This window comes from Rattus norvegicus, chromosome 4, assembly GCF_036323735.1.
Source record: "Rattus norvegicus strain BN/NHsdMcwi chromosome 4, GRCr8, whole genome shotgun sequence".
Classification (NCBI taxonomy): domain Eukaryota; kingdom Metazoa; phylum Chordata; class Mammalia; order Rodentia; family Muridae; genus Rattus; species Rattus norvegicus.
Genome location: NC_086022.1, coordinates 21,580,057 through 21,596,877, shown reverse-complemented (window position 1 = coordinate 21,596,877; position 16,821 = coordinate 21,580,057). Strand labels below are relative to the sequence as shown.

Genomic DNA, 16,821 nt, shown 5'->3' with positions numbered 1-16,821 from the left:
ATTGCAAGGGTGGGGCTTGTTTTGACAATGTGGCTGTTATGTTCTGCTTTATCTGTCTTGCCCTCTTTTTGCTTCATGTCTAGAGGTAGACATCTATCTTGGACCACAAAGATGAACAGCATCTGCAAAGGATGGTGGGAAAGGCAGGATGACATCAGGAACAGCACTCCCTGGAAGTTGCACTTGTGACTTTTGGTCATGTGAGAAAACCAGCTCTTCCTTTCGGTGAACTAGTTAAATACTGGTAACTTCTAAATGAATGCAGCATGAGCTGAATGGAAGAAGAAACTGCCTGATGCATATTTACTATAATAAGCCATTTGCATCATCCCTCACTTTTCCAGAAGACCACAGGAGCACGATAGGAAAACACAATTTCCTCCCCAAATGGAAAGTTTATATTTAGACCCATGACTTCCCTCTTTCTTTTAAAATAGATCTTGCTCTCTCTCTCTCTCTCTCTCTCTCTCTCTCTCTCTCTCTCTCTCAAATTCATGGCATCAGTTTCTGTGTGTGTGTGTGTGTGTGTGTGTGTGTGTGTGTGTGTGTGTGTGTGTCTATGTGTGAGAGAGAGAGAGACAAAGACAGAGAGAGACAGAGAATTCTTAGCTATGTAAGTATAACCTGTTCAGTGAATAAAGAGTCACTTTATGATTTCGGGGCTGACCACTTGATATTGGATAATCAGTTTGGGGGCTGAAGACTATTTCCCCTACTTTTAGAATTGCTTAAATCTCCATAGTTCTTTGCAGAATTGAGACCCCATGAGATTCCCCCACCCTTCCACAGTCATTTGCCTATAGATGACCTTCTAATTCAGATCTGAACTCTGCAGCCATTTTGATAAGACTTGGTAGTCACAGCTTCTCTGACATTTCTAGGACCCCCTCTCAGAGCAAATTTCTTTCTTTCTTCCTTCCTTTCTTTCTTTCTTTCTTTCTTTCTTTCTTTCTTCCTTCCTTCCTTCCTATCTTTCTTCTCTCCCATTCTTTCTTTCTTTTCCTCCCTTTCTTTCTTTCTTTCTTTCTTTCTTTCTTTCTTTCTCTCTTCCTTTCTTTCTTTCTTTCTTTCTTACAATCCCTGAGGTCTCTCTTCAGGGATTGTGTTGTAGATGTGTCTGCTGATGTTGGAAACTACATGGCAGCTTGTTTTCTGTGGTTTGATTGGTTATAGTATTCTGCAATGCTCTCTGTACTGCGATGAGAGATGAGACCTATACTTACCTTTGGATAGGAATATAAATATTTAAAATGGGCTGGAGAAAATCAGAAAATGATATAATATTTTAGCTAAAAATAAAAAAAATTAAAAAACAATAATAAAAGAGCTTTCCTTGCACTTTAACTGAGGATTTTTTCCTTCTCAGGAATGTTGCTGCTCTCCCTCAATTATATTTCTCTGATGTAGCATCAAGTTCCTCTTTATAATAGATCTGAAACTCTCTCAACTTCTTGGACCTAATGTTTTTATTTTCCTCCCCTACCTATACATACTTACCATGCATGTAAAATTAGATTGCTTCCTGTCTTAGTCAAAATTCCCTCTCAGTACTCTATGGAAATGTTTTGACCAAATCACTCAGACCTGTTTGGAGAACTCAATGAGCAATTTGCATCTACTCCTTATTTTCAACAAAGAGAAAGTCTTGAAAAAAGACTTTTTATTTATTTTCTCCAACCAATCACTTTTGAGCTCTGATTAGTTTTTTTATCACTGAATAGGCTAATTTATTTGTAAAACTATCTTGGAGGGTTTTCTCTATAAATGCTTCTTGTAGTTATTTTCATGTGGTTATTCTGCTTTTCCCTTCACACTCCACTGGCGATGATATACAAACCTATCTCCAATACGAATCCTTATCAGGGTCCACGTACAAGGTGCATCAACCTATCAAATGCATTCACTAGACTATCAGTTTCTAAAGCTATATATCTACAATGAAAGGGAGGATTCCTGTATACCCAGTCATCTAAACCTGAAACTAAAAAGCTGCCATTATCCTGACCTATCTTTTTGTTTCCTATATCCAGACACTCAGATATGCTGTCATTTGCCTAAAAGTCTGATTTTACTTGCATCTACTAGGACCTAGTGCCACAATTTTTCTAAACAAACTCCTCAAAGCTCTGTCTGACTTACCAAATAGTCCCTGATGAGCTTCTAAGCTTATTCCTTTCCATCTAACCACAATGAAGCAGTGTTGTGAGATAAGCTCATAGGACACCACCACATGGACAGGTTTAAAGTTGAAAAGAAAGTCTTTATTGCCAGCTGATTGTTGCACGCAACCTTGTTCAAATCATGCAACCTCAAGTATTAATGCTCTCTGTCATTTGTGCACACACACAAAAAAACATATCCTGGTTGCCACACTCCAGTTCACAAGAAGAAAACCTGCAGAAGCCGAAAAGCAAAGTTCATATACATTAGGGACTTTTTACTCAGGGACTTTATATATGGGATCGCAGGGAGGCTGGTGTTGTAGGTCAATGTTTTGAGTTTTAAGGTCAGAATGGAGCCACGAACATGGTGTTAATCAGGCTAAGGCCTATGAACAGCTGCTAAAACCATGTCTCTGTATCAATAATAGATCAGAGCAACACACATCCCTCTAAAAACTTAACAGAATAATTAATGCCATGAGTAAATTCTGACATTCCAACAGTGTACAAAATAATCTATCATTTAAATTATTCATCTTCCATCCTCTTTCATTTTAATTTTAAAACTGTATTTTATCATCTAGTACCTGAAGTTATCAAACTCTCTCTAAATTCTACCTGAATTAATATTTTCTCTTTCTTATCATTTTTGTTGTATATGGAATTATCTTCAGCAGCCTCACAATGCAGTTTTGTTATTTCTCCAAATTAAGGTCAATACTTTGATAGATCAAGATGGCCTCTGCTGTAAAATTATAAAAAAATAAAATGCTGTCTTTTACCCCCTCTAGGTCTGGCACCGTAGTGACCCAAGATATCTGGTAGATATCTTCATCTCAATCAGCAAAGCCCCTCACCTGCTTTGCTCCATCCCAGAACACACTGCCCATTGCCTCTCTCTGAGCCCGGCAATAATCTCTCTACCCATCCAGTTCCCAGAAATAGACATCTCAATTCTGTGGCAGCTTAGTGTCCCAGCCGCCACACACTCTCTTAAACTTAATTCGCCACAAGAAAGAACACACAGCAAAATAACCTCTGATCCAATTGGTAAGATATCATTGCCCACTCTTGGGCATATACCCAAAAGATTCCTCAACATACAAAAGAGACACGTGCTCCACTATGTTCATCGCAGCCTTATTTATAATAGCCAGAAAATGGAAAGAACCCAGATGCCCTTCAACAGAGGAATGGATACAGAAAATGTGGTACATCTACACAATGGAATATTACTCAGCTATCAAAAACAACGAGTTTATGAAATTCGTAGGCAAATGGTTGGAACTGGAAAATATCATCCTGAGTGAGCTAACCCATTCGCAGAAAGACATACATGGTATGCACTCGTTGATAAGTGGCTATTAGCCCAAATGCTTGAATTACCCTAGATCCCTAGAACAAACGAAACTCAAGACGGATGATCAAAATGTGAATGCTTCACTCCTTCTTTAAATGAGGAAAAAGAATACCCTTGGCAGGGAAGGGAGAGGCAAAGATTAAAACAGAGACTGAAGGAACACCCATTCAGAGCCTGCCCCACATGTGGCCCATACATATACAGCCACCCAATTAGACAAGATGGATGAAGCAAAGAAGTGCAGACCGACAGGAGCCGGATGTAGATCGCTCCTGAGAGACACAGCCAGAATACAGCAAATATAGAGGCGAATGCCAGCAGCAAACCACTGAACCTAGAATAGGTCCCCCGTTGAAGGAATCAGAGAAAGAACTGGAAGAGCTTGAAGGGGCTCGAGACCCCAAAAGTACAACAATGTCAATCAACCAGAGCTTCCAGGGACTAAGCCACTACCTAAAGACTATACATGGACTGACCCTGGACTCTGACCCCATAGGTAGCAATGAATATCCTAGTAAGAGCACCAGTGGAAGGGGAAGCCCTGGGTCCTGCTAAGACTGAACCCCCAGTGAACTAGACTATGGGGGGAGGGTGGCAATGGGGGGAGGGTTGGGAGGGGAACACCCATAAGGAAGGGGAGGGGGGAGGGGAATGTTTGCCCGGAAACCGGGAAAGGGAATAACACTTGAAATGTATATAAGAAATACTCAAGTTAATAAAAAAAAAAAAAAAAAACTAAAAAAAAAAAAAATATATCATTGCCCACCTAAACATACAAAATCCTATACACATCCATCCCTTAATAACGTTCATAACAACCTGTAAATAAACAGAGTGGAATCTTAACGTTAGCTTCCAGGTTCTCTCTACAGCTTCCTTTCCCCAGTCTCTTCCGTTCCAGTCTCCTCTTCCCTTAAACTTTTCTCCCGCCCATCCTTCTTTCTCATCCAATGACAGGCCTCCTTCTATCCTGTACCCACCCTCACCTCTAGGGTATCCTACAGGCCTCCCAGTATCTGTACTTTCCTAAGCCTTAATAACTAACCCACAGGACTGGTAAGATGACTCAGCAGGCAGTACCTCCTGGGGACTCACAAAAGTAAAAGGAAAGAACTGACTCCTTCCATGTGTCCTCTGCCTTCCAGGTGTGCCATAGCACAAACACATATGAACACGAATAAATAATAAGTGAAAATAAACAAAAATTATTCTTGGTTTTTAAATTCACAGTAAGCTGCTGAGGAAAACGGTACACTCCCTAACCTGCCTTTAATTATGTAAGACTAGACCCGCGGATCCCGGCCCGCAGCAGCTCTCTGCTCCCAGACCTGGTGAGAGAGAGACCCAACTGCCTGGTCAGGTGGGCACTCCTGAGGCTGCAGAGCGGAAGAGACCACCAACACTGCTCACCCCTGCCCACATCCCTGGCCCAAGAGGAAACTGTATAAGGCCTCTGGGTTCCCGTAGGGGAGGGCCCAGGAGCGGCAGGACCCCTGTGCCTGAGACACCGCCGGAACCTGAAAGAAACAGACCGGATAAACAGTTCTCTGCACCCAAATCCCGTGGGAGGGAGAGCTAAACCTTCAGAGAGGCAGACAAGCCTGGGAAACCAGAAGAGACTGCTCCCTGCACACACATCTCGGACGCCAGAGGAAAAAGCCAAAGACCATCTGGAACCCTGGTGCACTGAAGCTCCCGGAAGGGGCGGCACAGGTCTTCCTGGTTGCTGCCGCTGCAGAGAGCCCCTGGGCAGCACCCCACGAGCGAACCTAAGCTTCGGGACCACAGGTAAGACCAAATTTTCTGCTGCAAGAAAGCTGCCTGGTGAACTCAAGACACAGGCCCACAGGAACAGCTGAAGACCTGTAGAGAGGAAAAACTACACGCCGGAAAGCAGAACACACTGTCCCCATAACTGACTGAAAGAGAGGAAAACAGGTCTACAGCACTCCTGACACACAGGCTTATAGGTCAGTCTAGCCACTGTCAGAAATAGCAGAACAAAGTAACACTAGAGATAATCTGATGGCGAGAGGCAAGCGCAGGAACCCAAGCAACAGAAACCAAGACTGCATGCCATCATCGGAGCCCAATTCTCCCGCCAAAACAAACATGGAATATCCAAACACACCAGAAAAGCAAGATCTAGTTTCAAAATCATATTTGATCATGATGCTGGAGGACTTCAAGAAAGACATGAACACACTTAGGGAAACACAGGAAATCATTAATAAACAAGTAGAGGCCTACAGAGAGGAATGGCAAAAATCCCTGAAAGAATTCCAGGAAAACACAATCAAACAGATGAAGGAATTAAAAATGGAAATAGAAGCAATCAAGAAAGAACACATGGAAACAACCCTGGATATAGAAAACCAAAAGAAGAGACAAGGAGCTGTAGATACAAGCTTCACCAACAGAATACAAGAGATGGAAGAGAGAATCTCAGGAGCAGAAGATTCCATAGAAATCATTGACTCAACTGTCAAAGATAATGTAAAGCGGAAAAAGCTACTGGTCCAAAACATACAGGAAATCCAGGACTCAATGAGAAGATCAAACCTAAGGATAATAGGTATAGAAGAGAGTGAAGACTCCCAGCTCAAAGGACCAGTAAATATCTTCAACAAAATCATAGAAGAAAACTTCCCTAACCTAAAAAAAGAGATACCCATAGGCATACAAGAAGCCTACAGAACTCCAAATAGATTGGACCAGAAAAGAAACACCTCCCGTCACATAATTGTCAAAACACCAAACGCACAAAATAAAGAAAGAATATTAAAAGCAGTAAGGGAAAAAGGTCAAGTAACATATAAAGGGAGACCTATCAGAATCACACCAGACTTCTCGCCAGAAACTATGAAGGCCAGAAGATCCTGGACTGATGTCATACAGACCCTAAGAGAACACAAATGCCAGCCCAGGCTACTGTATCCAGCAAAACTCTCAATTAACATTGATGGAGAAACCAAGATATTCCATGACAAAACCAAATTTACACAATATCTTTCTACAAATCCAGCACTACAAAGGATAATAAATGGTAAAGCCCAACATAAGGAGGCAAGCTATACCCTAGAAGAAGCAAGAAACTAATCGTCTTGGCAACAAAACAAAGAGAATGAAAGCACACAAACATAACCTCACATCCAAATATGAATATAAAGGGAAACAATAATCACTATTCCTTAATATCTCTCAATATCAATGGCCTCAACTCCCCAATAAAAAGACATAGATTAACAAACTGGATACGCAACGAGGACCCTGCATTCTGCTGCCTACAGGAAACACACCTCAGAGACAAAGACAGACACTACCTCAGAGTGAAAGGCTGGAAAACAACTTTCCAAGCAAATGGTCAGAAGAAGCAAGCTGGAGTAGCCATTCTAATATCAAATAAAATCAATTTCCAACTAAAAGTCATCAAAAAAGATAAGGAAGGACACTTCATATTCATCAAAGGAAAAATCCACCAAGATGAACTCTCAATCCTAAATATCTATGCCCCAAATACAAGGGCACCTACATACGTAAAAGAAACCTTACTAAAGCTCAAAACACACATTGCACCTCACACAATAATAGTGGGAGATTTCAACACCCCACTCTCATCAATGGACAGATCATGGAAACAGAAATTAAACAGTGATGTCGACAGACTAAGAGAAGTCATGAGCCAAATGGACTTAACGGATATTTATAGAACATTCTATCCTAAAGCAAAAGGATATACCTTCTTCTCAGCTCCTCATGGTACTTTCTCCAAAATTGACCATATAATTGGTCAAAAAACGGGCCTCAACAGGTACAGAAAGATAGAAATAATCCCATGCGTGCTATCGGACCACCACGGCCTAAAACTGGTCTTCAATAACAATAAGGGAAGAATGCCCACATATACGTGGAAATTGAACAATGCTCTACTCAATGATAACCTGGTCAAGGAAGAAATAAAGAAAGAAATTAAAAACTTTTTAGAATTTAATGAAAATGAAGATACAACATACTCAAACTTATGGGACACAATGAAAGCTGTGCTAAGAGGAAAACTCATAGCGCTGAGTGCCTGCAGAAAGAAACAGGAAAGAGCATATGTCAGCAGCTTGACAGCACACCTAAAAGCTCTAGAACAAAAAGAAGCAAATACACCCAGGAGGAGTAGAAGGCAGGAAATAATCAAACTCAGAGCTGAAATCAACCAAGTAGAAACAAAAAGGACCATAGAAAGAATCAACAGGACCAAAAGTTGGTTCTTTGAGAAAATCAACAAGATAGATAAACCCTTAGCCAGACTAACGAGAGGACACAGAGAGTGCGTCCAAATTAACAAAATCAGAAATGAAAAGGGAGACATAACTACAGATTCAGAGGAAATTCAAAAAATCATCAGATCTTACTATAAAAACCTATATTCAACAAAATTTGAAAATCTTCAGGAAATGGACAATTTCCTAGACAGATACCAGGTATCGAAGTTAAATCAGGAACAGATAAACCAGTTAAACAACCCCATAACTCCTAAGGAAATAGAAGCAGTCATTAAAGGTCTCCCAACCAAAAAGAGCCCAGGTCCAGATGGGTTTAGTGCAGAATTCTATCAAACCTTCATAGAAGACCTCATACCAATATTATCCAAACTATTCCACAAAATTGAAACAGATGGAGCCCTACCGAATTCCTTCTACGAATCTACAATTACTCTTATACCTAAACCACACAAAGACACAACAAAGAAAGAGAACTTCAGACCAATTTCCCTTATGAATATCGACGCAAAAATACTCAATAAAATTCTGGCAAACCGAATTCAAGAGCACATCAAAACAATCATCCACCATGATCAAGTAGGCTTCATCCCAGGCATGCAGGGATGGTTTAATATACGGAAAACCATCAACATGATCCATTATATAAACAAACTGAAAGAACAGAACCACATGATCATTTCATTAGATGCTGAGAAAGCATTTGACAAAATTCAACACCCCTTCATGATAAAAGTCCTGGAAAGAATAGGAATTCAAGGCCCATACCTAAACATAGTAAAAGCCATATACAGCAAACCAGTTGCTAACATTAAACTAAATGGAGAGAAACTTGAAGCAATCCCACTAAAATCAGGGACTAGACAAGGCTGCCCACTCTCTCCCTACTTATTCAATATAGTTCTTGAAGTTCTAGCCAGAGCAATCAGACAACAAAAGGAGATCAAAGGGATACAGATCGGAAAAGAAGAGGTCAAAATATCACTATTTGCAGATGATATGATAGTATATTTAAGTGATCCCAAAAGTTCCACCAGAGAACTACTAAAGCTGATAAACAACTTCAGCAAAGTGGCTGGGTATAAAATTAACTCAAATAAATCAGTTGCCTTCCTCTATACAAAAGAGAAACAAGCCGAGAAAGAAATTAGGGAAACGACACCCTTCATAATAGACCCAAATAATATAAAGTACCTCGGTGTGACTTTAACCAAGCAAGTAAAAGATCTGTACAATAAGAACTTCAAGACACTGAAGAAAGAAATTGAAGAAGACCTCAGAAGATGGAAAGATCTCCCATGCTCATGGATTGGCAGGATTAATATAGTAAAAATGGCCATTTTACCAAAAGCAATCTACAGATTCAATGCAATCCCCATCAAAATACCAATCCAATTCTTCAAAGAGTTAGACAGAACAATTTGCAAATTCATCTGGAATAACAAAAAACCCAGGATAGCTAAAGCTATCCTCAACAATAAAAGGACTTCAGGGGGAATCACTATCCCTGAACTCAAGCAGTATTACAGAGCAATAGTGATAAAAACTGCATGGTATTGGTACAGAGACAGACAGATAGACCAATGGAATAGAATTGAAGACCCAGAAATGAACCCACACACCTATGGTCACTTGATTTTTGACAAAGGAGCCAAAACCATCCAATGGAAAAAAGATAGCATTTTCAGCAAATGGTGCTGGTTCAACTGGAGGGCAACATGTAGAAGAATGCAGATCGATCCATGCTTATCACCCTGTACAAAGCTTAAGTCGAAGTGGATCAAGGACCTCCACATCAAACCAGACACACTCAAACTAATAGAAGAAAAACTAGGGAAGCATCTGGAACACATGGGCACTGGAAAAAATTTCCTGAACAAAACACCAATGGCTTATGCTCTAAGATCAAGAATTGACAAATGGGATCTCATAAAACTGCAAAGCTTCTGTAAGGCAAAGGACACTGTGGTTAGGACAAAACGGCAACCAACAGATTGGGAAAAGATCTTTACCAACCCTACAACAGATAGAGGCCTTATATCCAAAATATACAAAGAACTCAAGAAGTTAGACCGCAGGGAAACAAATAACCCTATTAAAAAATGGGGTTCAGAGCTAAACAAAGAATTCACAGCTGAGGAATGCCGAATGGCTGAGAAACACCTAAAGAAATGTTCAACATCTTTAGTCATAAGGGAAATGCAAATCAAAACAACCCTGAGATTTCACCTCACACCAGTGAGAATGGCTAAGATCAAAAACTCAGGTGACAGCAGATGCTGGCGAGGATGTGGAGAAAGAGGAACACTCCTCCATTGTTGGTGGGATTGCAGACTGGTAAAACCATTCTGGAAATCAGTCTGGAGGTTCCTCAGAAAATTGGACATTGAACTGCCTGAGGATCCAGCTATACCTCTCTTGGGCATATACCCAAAAGATGCCTCAACATATAAAAGAGACACGTGCTCCACTATGTGCATCGCAGCCTTATTTATAATAGCCAGAAACTGGAAAGAACCCAGATGCCCTTCAACAGAGGAATGGATACAGAAAATGTGGTACATCTACACAATGGAATACTACTCAGCTATCAAAAACAACGAGTTTATGAAATTCGTAGGCAAATGGTTGGAACTGGAAAATATCATCCTGAGTGAACTAACCCAATCACAGAAAGACATACATGGTATGCACTCATTGATAAGTGGCTATTAGCCCAAATGCTTGAATTACCCTAGATCCCTAGAACAAACGAAACTCAAGACGGATGATCAAAATGTGAATGCTTCACTCCTTCTTTAAATGAGGAAAAAGAATTCCCTTGGCAGGGAAGGGAGAGGCAAAGATTAAAACAGAGACTGAAGGAACACCCATTCAGAGCCTGTCCCACATTTGGCCCATACATATACAGCCACCCAATTGGACTAGATGGATGAAGCAAAGAAGTGCAGACCGACAGGAGCCGGATGTAGATCGCTCCTGAGAGACACAGCCAGAATACAGCAAATACAGAGGCGAATGCCAGCAGCAAACCACTGAACTGAGAATAGGTCCCCTATTGAAGGAATCAGAGAAAGAACTGGAAGAGCTTGAAGGGGCTCGAGACCCCAAAAGTACAACAATGCCAAGCAACCAGAGCTTCCAGGGACTAAGCCACTACCTAAAGACTATACATGGACTGACCCTGGACTCTGACCCCATAGGTAGCAATGAATATCCTAGTAAGAGCACCAGTGGAAGGGGAAGCCCTGGGTCCTGCTAAGACTGAACCCCCAGTGAACTAGTCTATGGGGGGAGGGCGGCAATGGTGGGAGGGTTGGGAGGGGAACACCCATAAGGAAGGGGAGGGGGGAGGGGGATGTTTGCCCGGAAACCGGGAAAGGGAATAACACTCGAAATGTATATAAGAAATACTCAAGTTAATAAAAAAAAAAAAAAAGAACAGAAAAAAGAAAAAAAAAAAAAAAAAAAAAAAAAAAAAGAAAATCAGACGTAACGAGAAAAAAAAAAAAAAAAAAAAATTATGTAAGACTATAAACCTATTAGGGTAATGACTCCAGGAAAATATTCTCATAAAGAAGAAGCATTCTTTAATGCCCACATCCTACCATCTAAAGCTCAAATGAAATGAGATGAGCCCTGCCAGCATGTGTGTTCAACACTGGGTTCTCTATATGAAGCATCTACATCTGATGTGCTGTTGTAACTCCTGTCCACACATACTGTATCTCTATCACTATAGGTTTTTCCTAATTATAATTACCTATTCTTTCCACCCTGTAATGAATAGGTAATTATAAGTAAGTATTTTAAGTAATTAAAAGTAAGTATTTTAATGAATTAAAATTTAAACTTCAAATAATGATGAGCAGGATGTGTTAACAGAGCTCTGTTGCTGTAAAATTATAAAAATAAAAAAAAAGCCACCCTCCCCCCACTATATCTGGCACAGTAGTACCCCAAGATACCTGGTAGATATCTTCATCTCGGTCAGCAAACCCTCTCACCCATGTTGCTCTATCCCATATCACACTGCTGATGACTTCTCTCTGAGCCTGGCAGCAATCTCTCTACCCATCTAGTTCCCAAGGCAGGTTGCCACCATGCCAGACATACACATCCCAATTCTGTAGTGGCCTAGTGTTTTCGGCCGCCACACACTCTCTTAAACTTAAATCGCCACATGAAAGAACACACAACACAATAACCTCTGATCCAATTGATAAGATAAAATTGCCCACCTAAGCATACAAAGCCCTGTACACGTCCATCCCTTAAGAAAGTGAATGTGCAGAGAGGAATCTTAACATCAGCCTCCATGTTGTCCCTGATGCTTCTCCGCCTTGCTCCAGGCTCTTCCTCTCTCTAAAACTTTTCTCCCGCCCATCCTTCCTTATCATCCAATAACAGACCTCATTCTATCGTGTACCCATCTTTACATGTACGATATCCTACAGAGCTCTATGATCCTTGCCCTAGAAAGATGAAAAGGGGAGGATCAAAATTTCAAATCCAGACAGAGATCAGTAGGACACATTCTCAAAAGTAACAATAAATAAATAATAGGCATGATACTTTTTTACAGAATTGAATTTTATGAAAGAAGTGCTACATTATCTCTCCAGATTTTTTAAGTGTGGGACGATAGATCAGTGGGCAAAGCAATTGCTGTGCCAGTCCAACCACCAGAATTTAGATCCCGATACCCACATAGACGTTCAGTGGTCATGTAGCATGCCTGCAATTCTAGCGTACACGTAGAGATCAGTTGAATTGATGAACTCCAGGCTCCATGAGAACCCCTGCATCAGTAAAGAAAGTGGAGAGCCCTTTAGGAAGCTGCAAACTCCAATCTCTGGCCTCCACATGTTTATGCACACACAACTTACAACTTTGCTCATATAGGAAAATGCACACACAGGACAACAAATTAAATAAAATTACTACACACACAGACACACACACACACACACACACACACATATAACTTTTTTTAATGTTTGCTCCATTATTTGACTGTCATTGCTCTAATCCATTTTTTTACAGAAAGACTGCTGTATATTTTTTTTTTTTTTAGCACACTACTGAATGCAATGCTTAATAGAGATTTCCTGAATGAGTGTATCAGGAAAACAAATTTCCATATTACAAGAGAAAAGGAAATAAAATGTTTTATTCCTTTTACTCCACAGAGGGGACATGTGAAAATATTTAAAGGGTTCCATGGCTAGTTTAAAATTAACTAACTTGTTATTTTATTTAAAAATAGTCTTGTCGGGGACTGGAGAGATGGCTCAGCAGTTAAGAGCACTGATTGCTCTTCTAGAGGTCCTGAGTTCAATCCCCAGCAACCATATGGTGGGTTACAACCATCTGTAATGGGATCTGATGTCCCTTTCTGATGTGTCTGAAGACCGTGACAGTGTACTCACATACATGAAATAAATAAAATAAATCTTTTTTAAAAAAAAGCTATAAAAAAACAGTCTTGTCACTCACTGTCAGAAGAAAAGCTCAACATGCCTCTTGGTAAACCATCCCCAGATCTAACCCATACTCGCAATGGCAGGTAGAATTCTTTGAACAAAGTCTCACAAGGTTTTGGAACTTATGTAGGAACCCTCACAACTTTGGCTTCAGTTTCCTACCCTCTGAAAAGGATGATTTTATGGCATTTTCCACTTCTGATCCATCCTGATTACATATCCAACATAATCCTCTTAAGCTGTGGTTTAAGGCTCCTCTTTCTTTTTCTAACCTCAGGGGAGATGGAGATCACAGTCTCCTACACTTGAAGGCCATTACCAAATTTGTCCTACTGGTTTCCAAGGCAACTGATTAACCCCATTTCCTCCACAGCGTCTCCCATTACCTTAACTGCAGACATGGTGACTTAAATGTTAGAATGTAAAGTCCATAGTGAAAGGTGGACTAATTCTCTGATTACAGTGGATGTGGATTCATAGTTACTAATAAAACTGACTACTGAAGTGAAACTTAGGTTATTTGCCTTTGTATTTCCCCCTTGGCTTTTAAATATATAACTAACATGCATATATACATGTGGGCCCAAGGTTATTCTGAAACTCGGGGAGAAAAATGCCCTGTAAGGATGACCATAATGTTCTGCCAGGATTCTGACTAAGAAAACTAAGTTTATTCTTAATATATTCGGAATGAATTCCATACAAGTTTTGATTAACTTAAGGGGTGAAAAACGGAAGAGAGAGTGGAATGGAGAAGGAAAAAATGTTTAACTATTCTCTAATGATTATTTCTTACTTTTTTAGCACGATAATTAAAAGAGATTTATCTATTTGTTTGTTTATTTATTTATTTATTTTTCATTTAAGCTGATGGACAAAGGCTCTCAGAACTCCACAATAAGATCTTGAAGTAGGGAGGTAATTAGTCCAACCAAAACTCATTTAGGAATATCTGCTGCTATCAGAACACAATAGCAAACTAATTGGGGTGAAGAAATAAATTCCCTGCAGTTGAATAGCTCTTGGCTCTGTCATATCTCAGATCTGTGGAAGCAGAAGAGATGTCCATATTAATTAATGAATCCAAACTGCATCAAATATTCCTCAGAACGCTTTATTCTCCAGGGCTGTTTTTCTTGGTGGCGGGCATGCCTCGGTCCTATGTTTGCACAAACACAACCACTGAGGGTGCAGAATTCCTGGGTGATGTCTCTCCCTCAGGCTCCCTAACTAGATCAAAGAGCTATGCCAGGATTAGAAGAAAACTGAATTCTTTTCAAGCAAAGGAAAGGTTGATGCTGGTATCAGCTGAAAAGCTGATTCTCGGTCAGCCCAGGTCATTCCTTCCTCTCTTCTTCACTCCTGAGAACTTAAAAATTTTCACAAGAAACATTTTGCCTCCACATACGTATATACAACTAAAAAATGTATGTAAGCATTATATATAATGTATTATATATAATGTATTTTTATATCTAGTTTCAGAAGTAAGGGAATGGAAAGGTATTTCAAAACCATTAATGAAAGCTGCCCTTTCTACCTCTGTAAAATAATAATCTATAGGAGAGTTACCACCTGAAAAACATCTGAATATACATAAAGAAGCATGGGCCTCACCTCATAGGTCTTTCCATTTTTTACTGAGTTTTGGTTTTCTTACAACGGGGACTCACTCTGAATCCTTAGAACCCATATAGCTCAAATGTCCAGTTCGCACTTCCTCCTGCCTCATTTACTCGGTGTAGGCATTACAGATGGGAACCACATACCTGTCTCCAAAGACAATTTTGATAATTAAATGAGATGCTATTTGTAAAATGTCCATTATATGGGCACAGAAGCTTTTGTTAAACTAAACATTATTAGTTATCTGCAAGTATCAATGGTTAATATTGTAATGAGGTTGATATTTATGTGTGTTCCCAACATTGTTGATGTCTTGTTTTGATCCACAATGATACAATAACATTGAATCAAGATTGGTATACATGCAAAATCTTGATAAATTTCCAAATAGGTGTTCTCTGTTGACATGTGCCAAATTCATTGTTTTTGTTTTATTTTCCAGATTATAATAAAATTATATGTTTCTCTTCCCTTTTCTTCCTGCAAACATTCCTACATGCCCCTCCTTGCTCTTTCAAATTCATAACTTCTTAATTTACTAATTGCTGTTACATGCACACATGTATATGTACATATATGTATACATTCAATATATATGTATATATTCAATATATGTGTATATATTCAATATATATGTATACATTCAATATATGTATATATTCAATAAATATGTATATATGCCTAAATATAGCCTGTCATTTTTATAATGTTATTCAATGCATGTTCTCAGGGCTATTTGGTACCAAATAACCAATCGGTCTTCTCTTCCCTGAGGAAGACTATTCTCTCACCCTCACATTTCTTATTTGCCTGTAGTTCTTTGTGTAGGGTTGAGGCCCCATAGGGTCCAACTCACCTCCACTTTGTCATGTTTGGTATTGGCTTCGTTCGGCTCAGGTTTAGCCAGTTATGTTGGTGAGACTTTTTGGCGTAGCTTCTGACATTGCTGGGAGACGCAATTCTACAAAAGCTGTATGATCCTGAGCTTCTTACAGACTTAACACTCCTCTTCTATAATGTTTCCTGAGCAATAGGTACAGGAATTGAGCGGTCTGCAAAGACTCCATTTTTAAGCAAGTAGTCATGCTCTCTGTTTACATCATTTTTTGGCCTAAAAAGCCCAAATTGGCAAGAGTTCCAGACTGTCTGTGTGAATGAAGCACACTATTTCCTCGGGTGGAGGTGGAAATAAAGTGGAGGAGTTCCGAGTAAAAGAAAAGGCAAAGGGAACCTCTCTGAAGCAGAGAGCCACTGGAACATAGATGTTGGTATTCTGTCTAAGCTCCACCCCCACAGCTACCTGGCAACAGCATGCTCCGCCCCACAGTTGCCTGACAACAGCCAGTTGGGCCTGACCATAAAGGGGACAGCTTGCCCCCTCCTCTCCCTCTTACTCCTCTCTTTGTTCTTCTCTTCTCTGCTCTCCCCTTCCTCCCTTCTCTCCCCTTCCTCCCTTCTCTCCCCTTCCTCCCTTCTCTCCCCATTCCCCTCCTCCCCCTCCCCCCACGTGCCCACTAAACCTTTCCATGTGGAATTATGTTGGCTGGGTGTGCTTTGTCTGGGCGCAGGCCACAGGCCGAGATTTCAACCCTAACAGTAGAAGGAGACATTTTTGTCTTCGTGAAAGCATATGGTTTGTCTCTTCATCAGATTTTCAAGCGTCAAGAGCTTCTTGCCTGCTTTTCCTATTCAGGGAGAGGAAACTATTGAGGTCCTGAGTAGGCGAAAGGAAGAATTTTGTAGGCACCTGCCCTTGAGAAACACTTCTGGGAATTCGCACTTGGAGTTGAGTCAAGGCACCTGGGCAGCACTCTGTGTTTCCCAAGGCCCTCTGGGATTCCTTAGCTTCCTCTGTAGGCTGGTCAGACTTAACTCTATCCAGGTGTCTGTCACCAAAGTGCAAATGGTACTTTCCT

General features: G+C 40.3%; 1 long non-coding RNA gene across 2 annotated transcripts; it reads right to left on the bottom strand.

Moving 5' to 3' along the window:
• Nucleotides 1-11,499: 11,499 nt before the first annotated feature.
• LOC102552661 (uncharacterized) lies at nt 11,500-16,206 on the bottom strand. Of its 2 annotated transcripts, none has more exons than XR_353076.5 (3): nt 15,762-16,199; nt 14,897-15,048; nt 11,500-12,595 (listed from the first exon to the last, which is right to left on the bottom strand). It is a non-coding gene; the product is annotated as an uncharacterized LOC102552661 (long non-coding RNA). The 2 variants fall into 2 exon arrangements; XR_353075.5 differs by lacking the exon at nt 11,500-12,595 and adding an exon at nt 14,110-14,323 and having other exon boundaries at nt 15,762-16,206.
• Between the last annotated feature and the right edge of the window lie 615 nt (nt 16,207-16,821).